Source organism: Gadus chalcogrammus, chromosome 15 (assembly GCF_026213295.1).
Source record: "Gadus chalcogrammus isolate NIFS_2021 chromosome 15, NIFS_Gcha_1.0, whole genome shotgun sequence".
Lineage (NCBI taxonomy): Eukaryota > Metazoa > Chordata > Actinopteri > Gadiformes > Gadidae > Gadus > Gadus chalcogrammus.
The window spans coordinates 10,697,936-10,708,087 of NC_079426.1; positions in this window are offsets into that span (position 1 = coordinate 10,697,936).

Here is a 10,152-nt window from a genome sequence, read left to right on the forward strand (position 1 = left end):
CCCAGCAGCCGACGTGGAAGTACAAGGAGGAATGATTTATGTGGAATGAAGACATTTCCCCTTTGACTAGCACATTTGTGAAAAAAGGTATGTCAGAGATGTGAAGCGCGGGGCACAGGCAACCTTTCAAGAGAGTTTTTTTTTACCCGCTTATTGGAAGAGCAATAAATATCAGGGCGACAGCACCCTTCTCATGGTTACAAAGCCCACCTGAAACTGAGCTGGATAATTAGCAGGCACCCCCGAAGATGATGTATGACTTCCATTACCCTTTGGGACTGGGCAGACTAAATGAGGACACCGCTAATTGCAGTGCAAAGCAGTTTTGCATGATGAAAAAAAAAAACACACGGGCTGACCCTCCTCTCCCCCACCCAGCACCCTTTTTTCTCCCCCCCCAGCCCGCAGCTCGCGTTCTTTTTTCTCTGCCCAAAAAAAGTGCTGCCTGCTGTAGTTGTGGAGGCCGTGATCACCCCCCCCCCTCCTCATCGTGCGCTTTGCCCCGCCCGCCTGAGGCAGGTCACAGGCAGCCAATGAATCAAGCGCTCCTTAAACCAGCCTGACTTATCATCATGCAATATGAAGGCCAGCGTGGCACACTCCACTAGAACTCGTCTCCTCTGGTTAAGCAACACTGGGTTTGTTATTAAACTCCTTGCTACTCTGTCTCTCCTAGTTTTTTCTATCCTGCAAAACCCCTCATTAAGTATTTTTGCTCAATTTAGTTCATTCATATATATATATATAACAAACTCATCCAGGCGTGGTGGGTATAAAACAAAGGCTTTGTCACATGACCTGCTTTCCCACCAAGAGTTGGGAGAGAAAGATAGAGAGAGAGAGAAGTTAAAGGGGAAAAAAGACAGAACAAGAGGGATGGCGTAGCCTACACGAAAAAAAAATGGAAGAAAGAAGAGATATTATTAGCTGACCATAAAAGCGTTTTCCCGAAAATTGCCTTCTTAGCGGTTCCACTGGTGGAAGCTAATGCTCTAAAATGGCGGGGTTAAGTATGTTGGCACCCATTACCACAGCAACGATGAGGCCCTGGACACCAGCTGACACAACCGGTTCCCACCGCAGGCTCACATTGAGAGACACGGACCTTACGTGAACTGACAGGGAAAGGTGTGTGTCGGGGTGGGGTGGCTGGTCATAGTGGTGATCTGTCTGAATGCTTTGGATTCTCATGTCCCATAAAATATTTTCTTAAGACTAACAGCTAAGAATGAATATGATATGAAGTAGCAATCAGAGTAATAATACATATATGAATAGTGAATATAAAATATATATCACACATATATGTACAAAACATATAATATTAAATATTTAATTTAAAAACGGTAATTACAATATTTAAAGATAAGATGTAGTTTATTAATAACAGGAAATTGATTACGGTAATTCAAACAAGGGGTTTGCAAAACAAAATCTTTATGGATTTGGTTTTTTGATGGCATTTTGGAACTTGGGTTCCTTAAACATGGATATGGATATTTTTTGAATTATTGAGAAATGATATCCATGTGCTGCATTTTGATAGACTTCATCTTAAATACGATTTTCTGTGCTAATGGGGCTAAATGGGTGACCTTGTCGACTCATGTGCCAAAGACCGTAAACTACAGGGAAACAGCTCTATCACCACTCATTTCTTCAGCCCTTAACCAAATTTATCCAGTCAAATTCAGTAGAGGAATCCTTCCTCTCCACTCAAAGAAAATGTGCACCAGTTTCACACCAGTTTTCACCTGCTTTTTCCTATGATTTCCTTCAGTATACAAAGCAACACAGCAATCAGACATGTTTGAAATAGTTTTCAGCTGTCAATAAAGTCCCCCCCCCCTCCACAACATACCAACATTAACCCCAAGAAACTTGAGAACAGAGCTATAAAAGAGAATTTCCTACCATTAACGTGATTTATTATTTTATTTTATATTATTCCTCTTTGATTTTAATGCAAAATTCAATCTCGTTCCAACTTCAAATTATATTCTTTACAGCTGTTCTGAATCTCCTTGGGTTTAAAAGAGACGGCAGGAGAGGAAGAAAACTGATTTGGTCTGGGTCAGAGATGCTTGTTGCGTGAACGAGGAGGATATGGAATGGCCGGCCCCCTGGCTATAGCCCCTCTTGTTTATCTCAAGGTGAGAATTGTTTTTATTCTCACAATTCTCACAACATCTCCTGGCTTGGCCACGCAACTCCGAGGGACACATATCAAGAGGAAAACAATGATTCCAACTGAGACAAACACTCCTTTTCTCCCTCGGTTTCCCCCTCTCCCTCCCCTTCCTCTGCCCTCTCTCTCGCTCCCCCCCTGTCCCTCTCTTTTTTCTCCCTCCCGCGCTCTCTCTGTACGGGTTCTTTCTGTGTTTGTAGGTGTGTTTATGTACGTGTGTAACACAGAAAATATAAACGTTTAAATCATGATCCAACATTTAATGTTAATATATCAAACCATGTTAAGACTATAGTATAATAAATATAGTATAACGTATTATAAAGTATCGCTTGAGAACTTAAGAAAGAAGCGTCCATTTTGTTTGTTTGCCATTTTCGACGTGATGGTTTTGAAAACCAAAATGTAGTAAAAGTAATAACTACAATATAATTTTTTTGGCACCTTACTCCACCTCATGGCAAGAGGTTAGTAAGGTTGCCATTAATACATATACATTTTAAATAAATCACCATGTGTAAGTTACATATGAGCACTGCCCTTATGACCACTGAGCCATAGAAGATGGCTTTTAAATAATGGTTGCTACAGCTATAAGAAAAAGGCAACACCACCATTTTTTAACTAACCCTCAAAGACATAACCGCTGTTCCTCGTCAATCGTTACTATTTTCTTCCTAATTGGCCGCACCAAACATTTCAAACAATTCCTGCATTCAGAAAATTGTTGACGTTTTCCATCAACAGTTTCATTTGTCCGATGTGTATCTTAACTGATGTATTATTACAACAAAGTTTCCATGTATTGTTTTTGGCAATAAGGAAATAACAGGAATCAATGAATTATGGGAAAGCACACCCTCTGTTCCAGCCAAATGTATTATGCAATGAAGTAAAAATTAAACTGTATCTGAATCTAACTTTGTTGTTTGTATTTTCCATAAACTCTGGCCCTTGCCGAAATATAAACCGTGGGCTTTTGAATGAATCCCGACAGGCGCCAATGAGTCCCGCTAAAGCACGAATCGATAACAAATACCCGCCCGAAATTATGAATAATGACCGAGCCATAATAAATGGAACATTAGCCCAACTCAACAGGCCTTTCATAAAACAAACACACACACGTTCATTTCACAGTGCTAATAAATTTAGCAGAAAAAATCCTTCCCCTCGACCAAAAAAATCCAGCAGTCCATCTGTTTCGAATAATTGTTAATTTCCGTTTCTGTCCGGCCCCTATTAGGTTCTCCTCAGAGATATTCACACATTTTCTTTAATTTACCTCCCTTCCATCTGTATCCAATTACCTCTGTCCCCGTTTGGTGCTGGTGTCTGGACTCTCCCGGGCACTTTGTGAAATACCCCCACCTGTAGGACTACCTCAAGCTAACTGTGTGCTTGTTTTATTATCTGCGAGAGGCACGGCTCTCGTTCCCCGGGTGCCCTGGGTTTATGTTTGTGGACCTCTGGTTCTGATGGGTCTTCTGGCTCACGCTTGCAACACCTGCCTGCCCTTCCCTCCACTGCCCGGCCCCCTACCCCCCACTACCCACCACCATCCCCTCACATCCCGTTCTCTGTCTGCCTTCCAAGCTAATCCATTAGCTGGCTAAACGGTCCTAGCAGATGTTCCCAGGCTGTAGTGAAGGAATCTGGGCTTATCCTTGTGCTGGCCTTCCCCTTCCTCCATGGCGGGGGGTTTGAAACGCTGGGCAGAGAGAGAGCGACAACAACCTGTTTGATTTCATCTAGCGGTAAATCATCGTCTTTAGGTCATCCAGGCTCCTGCGTGCCATCGCTATCGGTTGCCTTGGTTCCAATAATGATCTTCATAAGATGTTCTTAACTGTTGAACGGGGTAGCTATAGTGGAGGGAGACAGTCAACCCTGCCCTCTGTATGGGGTCATCGGGGCAGCTATCTTTCTTTTAAAAAAGTGTTAAGGGAAGAGGGCTTTCTAAAGTCATGCCATGTTTCCATGTACTTAATAATATGTCTGTAACTCTATTCATTATGTGGTCACCTGTTTTGTGAATTCATAGACACTGTCAGCGCCTTGGACCAACGTTTTATTTCACCTGGGCCTGGATTGTTACAGGAATGGAGAAAAGAAGAACAAATAAATCAAGAATGGAAATCCAGTCTATGCATAAAGCGTTAAGTACACTATTAAGATCTAAATAATTTATCCTTGCATAAACACAGTTGCCTGGAGAAGCCGTTATTTACATAAAAGTACAGTACGCTAGAAACATACAGTACACTGCCTGCCCATAACAATAAAGATGGCCTAAATCAAACTTAAAGTGACGGGTTCCAGTTGCACGCACTTAAATTTCATTGGTGCGTTCCTCGCTCTCTTTATAAGTGCAAAAAGGTGGTTGGCCTATAAAAACACTGGCCTATAAATCAAGCAATCACATCCAAAAATAAGCCGTGGTTCTGTCATTTTAACAACGCCACTTTGGCAGACTGTACCGCAAAACGTGACAACCTAGCAAGGGCTGATATTAAAACAGGCAGACCTTTTTTTGAGGCCAACACAAACCCTTTGGAAAAACACGCCTTTATGACCGAAGCGGATCATGTGGCGCTTTTGATTGATAAGTGTATTTTATGATCGCTTTAGAAGAACCAGGGTATTTGAGCGACCAATCCTTTCGGAATGGAACATGCAGCATAATTTACACCCCCCCCTTCCCCCCCCTACCCGTCCCCCCGTCCCCCCCCCGTCCCCCCCTCTAAACACACTGGGCACACTAAAGAGGACACGCTCAACGTTGGGGGCATCTGGGGGTTGAAGCAAGGATTGAATGACATTTTGGTTAAAAGAGCGGTAATTTACGTTTCTCCCATGCCTGATATTAATACCCAGCTGGCTCGAGCTGTGCCACGGACGCAGCTCTGAAAGGCCAAGCAGGACACAGAGTCATGGGCGATTCAATAAATCCGCCATGCAGGAATGCCCTGCGTAACAGAATGTTGGAAGAAGAGATGTGTGTGTGTGCGTGTGTATGTGTGTGTGCGTGTGTTTGAGGAACGTATGTCCGAGCACTATCAATAGATTATACTACAAATCTGCGTGACTGTGTGGTTATTCAAACGGCATTCTCCACTCCTGTCCTTGCTTTACATTGTCACAAACTTCCCGTTGGTGTTAACAGGAGACGCTGCACTCTGGTAGATACAGTGCATGGCCGAGTCGTGCTCTCTTTTGTTTGGGGACACAAAACAAAGCTCAAAGGTTTAACGGTGAGGAATGGTTTTGTACCACCATCCTCTCCGCCCACCTTAAATCACCTCTTTCGCCATTCAGACCCCAAGAAACAGTGAGAAGAGGAAAGGACCTGCTGATCTACAAATACAAAAGGCTCAGGAGTGTATTTCTGTTCTTTTTCATCAGTTTATTTATCTTTGTATGTGTTTCTTTCACTCATCTATATTTCATTCATCGATAAAAGTAACACCACTTAACTCACTAACTCAAAGTACCACATCACACCGTTGAATGTTTAGTTAGTACGGATTTCATAATGGCAGTGAACGGTTATCTGCGGGCGGGAGGAGACGATGTGTGACGAGTATCTCTAAAAGGTCGCAATAAACAGACCTGGTGCGCTTTTTGAGAATTGAGTGGGCCTAGGAAGTGGCGAGGAGACACTTGCAGGTATATGACTGGCCAGCACCATTGACAGCTTGATGACTTTGTGAAACTCAAGAAAGGCCAAGCTGGTTTGTTTTCGAGCACGTCATGAAGTGCACCGGGCTGTCCCTCAAGACACCCTCGCTGTTAATCCACCGGGACTTTGATCTCATATTTTTGGTGGAAATCTAGAGTTAGCCTCATCGTGTGTTTGTGTACCTGTGTGTGTGTGTGTGTGTGTGTGTGTGTGTGTGTGTGTGTGTGTGTGTGTGTGTGTGTGTGTGTGTGTGTGTGTGTGTGTGTGTGTGTGTGTTTGTGTGTGTGTGTGTGTATCTGCGTGTATTTAGCTGTGTGTGTGGTTGTGTTTGTCTCTGTATTTAGCTGTGTGTATACATTGGTATCCATGCATCTGTGTGTGAGTGTGTGTGTGTGTGTGTGTGTGTGTGTGTGAGTGTGTGCGTATGTGCGTGTGTGTGTGTGTGTGTGTGTGTGTGTGTGTGTGTGTGTGTGTGTGTGTGTGTGTGTGTGTGAGTGAGTGTGTGTGTATGTGTGTGTGTGTCTATCCATGAGTGTCAATTTGAGTGTGACTGTGTGTGCATACATCTATTTCTCTTTTCTATCCGTGTATTTATCTGTGTGTGTCCAACTGCATGTATGTATCTCTGTGCGTCTATCAGTGTGTATGTATCTGTGTGTGTGTGTGTGTGAGTGTGGGCTGCGCCTGAGTGGTCAGGGGTCCTACTAAGGCGTAGATGTGTGAACCCCCATGAAGGGAAATGGATGTCAGGACACAGGGTCACATGATACACAGCCCACACATGGCACATGGTGTCAGGGTGTTCTCGCATTTCCTCTCTCAGCGGGAGCCGCCATGGAGAGCGCTGGCCTGATCCTGGTTCCCCTACTACTGTAATTGCCACTTCGGTGTTGGGAGATAATTCATCCAAGAGGGGTTGAGATCTTGATGAGAGACAAGCTAATATCTTGTAAGCTGGCCTTGGACCTGGGCACCCGCTGCTTCGACATGATAACTTGATAACGTTCACCGCCTTCGCAATCTGTTGGTTATCTCACGCTATCTTATGCCATCAATGATTCCCCAAACACAAGAGACAATTTATGTGTTTGCAATAAAAAGAAAAGCGGAACAGTCTTTTCGTGGTATTATTTGGGACGAGTGCGGATTCTAGTATCTAGTCACTTAGCAGACGCCGGGCCCTTGAGCAACTTGAGGCATTGGAAATCCATGTTTGACTGCGGACATTGGGGTTTGAACCCAAAACCATCCGTGGACACTGCAATGCCCACAACAAATGTAAGAAGATGAGATCTAAATCGTGATTTGACTCATGTGGTTTCGAAACCAAACGAAGGCGCCATGATTTTGCACACCATTTTGGTTGAACCTATGGAATGGATCTATGGAACCGTAGACGCAGAACTGAGGAGGGGTCGTGGGGGGGAAACCTCCTCACCCTGAACCCCAGGAGGTGTTTCCAGCCAAGGCCCAGTGGTGCTAATCCACTGTCCCCACATTCCTCCATGGTTCACAGGAGACTTGTCAGCTCCCCGGGGGCATGGATAGCTGCCTGTCAGAGCCACTTCAGGGCGGATGGATGGAGGGCTTGTTCCAGCACCACCACATTGCTGTCTCCCCTTCTACAGGGGGGTTAGCTTACAGTGGAAAATGCTAATCGTGCCATGTCGTCCTACCCTGGCCCTTGTCCCCCTTGTCTCAACCCCCCCACCCACCCGACCCCTACGTCCATCATGGAGCTAGTTAAGGGGACTTTGGAGCGGAGGACCTTGAGGTGACTGATGTCCAGGGGGTTGATTGTTTTGACTGGGGTATGCCTCCCGTGATTGAGTTTGTGGTTGTTTTCGAAATATGCCGTGCATGCCAAGACGCCACTCAGGAAAGATATTATGTTGAAATGTCTTGCATTGTCTTTGTAATGTTTTTACTGGATCGGAAATTGGGTATACAGATAAATATACCCACCAAAGTTTGGTCAGAGACAAACCGTTCTTTATTTTTGTTTTATCAAGGCAGCTTAAGAGTTTTATGCTTTGAAGCCAAAACGATAAAGTTATAATATTCAGTATCCAATTTCAACGTTGTAAAACAAAAGACTAAATAAAAACCATACATGTAGTCTGTTAACTTTTTATGTGTCTGTTTGTTCTGGGTATGATTTATGACCGGGCGGTTCTGCCGGCGTAACACGTTGATCTCTTATCTTAAATATCAGTCAAAATAGCACCCGGTAAGCACCAGTTGACGTGGGCATTGAGAGACACCAGGGGCTTGGTTGTCCCTGGGGGTTGGGGGTTGGTGGGGGGGGGGGTCGGAGGTCCGGTTTCAGCACTGGAAGATTTGGGGGCTGCCAACCTGACAGCTCCACCTGCCCGGTGGCTCTGTGGGCCAGCTGGCCCCCAGGATGATTAACGGCTAGTGTAAACTTACTCAGCAGGCTCTCGGACACATTTGTGCATTCGCTCACACGTACCGAGTGTTATGTGATGCTAAAAGCTATTAGTGAACAGGGCGGCCGGGCAGCAGGCAGAAATGACATCCATAAATGTTTAGTAGAGGTGCCCTGTGCAGTTATCACTTTTCAAAAGAGTCCCTCGTTTTTTTAAAAGAGAGCTCTTTTTACGGCAGGACCTTGATGCTAGAGATCAATATGGAGAGATTTATACCCTGTAGCATGTGGGGCATTAACCCCTAAAATCTGAATCCTATACCGGCCTTGGGCACTCACACACCTCCCACCCTACCCATGGTTCCTCCATAAAAAGAAAATGACATCATAAAGTGAAAACATGGAGTTGATATGGGACTCCTCTGGCCTAATTCTCCAGAGCTCATTGATATCTTTGATTTGCCTTTTTCAAGGCCTGAGCTCTATGAAGAAGCTTTGGTATGGATCTTAAAAATCGGCAAGGTTTTTTTACGAGAATAGTTCCGCAATTAATAAATCGGTTAACAAAGAATAAAATATAATGAAGAAAAGCTAACATTTCATGTTGTCATGTTCAGTGGATCATAGTAGCGGTTAGCTCAACCTTTACCTGAATTTGGCAGATTTGGACATATATTTGGGAATATCTAAATTGAAACTAAAATCAGAAATCACTCTTTGCTTTGTATTCTGTAGGCGTATGTTCCTTGGGGAAATGTGTGTGGGTGGACAAGATGGATGTTTTTTTGGGGGTTTGCATAAGGCATTGCTAATTCCTGTGGCACAGATGGATTTGAGTGTTTGTACATGGAGCCTTAGTTTCCACAGGGCCATTATTTCCTCGCTAATGACCTGCTAAAACCATTGTGGCTAATGTATGGGGTCTTGCCTCTCAACGACCAATAAAATGAAACGCTTCACAAGGGTTCCAAAGGCACATTATCGCCACCAATGTGAGTTCATTCTACAACACAATCCTAGTTTGAAATGCAAATTTAACTGCGGCCCCCTTTATTTTTCAACCAAGTCATAAGTTATATATTGACAAGAAAAGCCTCAATGCAGGAGCTAGTTAACATTCTAAATGGAGTCTTTTGCAAACAGAAGGATTTTGTCACCATTTCGACAAAAGGGCCGCGGGCCAACAGTCCAGCTCCCAATTCATTTCTACACACTATTTATATCAGTCCTCCATGTAAGTGCAACATTTCCTAATTACATTCATCACCAAAGCCCCCTACTTAAGTTCTCCCAGTATATTCATTATCCCGCTAACCAGGTCTAAATTATTAAACCTTTAGCAATATGGCCTCTGAAAAGAGATGTTTATTTCCCCCACAGAGACTCCATGCTATACATTAGCAGTACAAATTAAGTAATACTTTACCTAGGCCTGTTGTTGCCTTCAATAGCTCCCCCTCACTGAGATCTATCCCCGCAGTCCGAGGGCTGGTGGGGGTCTCAGGGGGATGGGCTGTAGTTCACCCTAATGAAAGAGTGTGGCTGGTAATGGTTTAAATGATACATTTGTGCCACAGTCTAAGACAAAACGCGAGTGAGAAAATCGGGCGAAAACAGCATAATTCACCGTCCCAGTGGGGCATGATATCATCGGACACCGTGTGGTGAGACTTCTTAAAGGCATCGGCCACAATTAATTGTTGTAATACTTGGATGACATATGTGGGTCGGTAATAGAAATGGGCAATGTATGGTAAAGTCTATCAGACTTAAAGGTTAATTACAATATCTACAGTGGTCCTACCCTTTTATGTGGAAATTGGTTGTTATTAATCAACTTTAGAGCGCCTTGCAACAGTGTATGTTGGGGACTACAGTAATGGACTGAAAGCG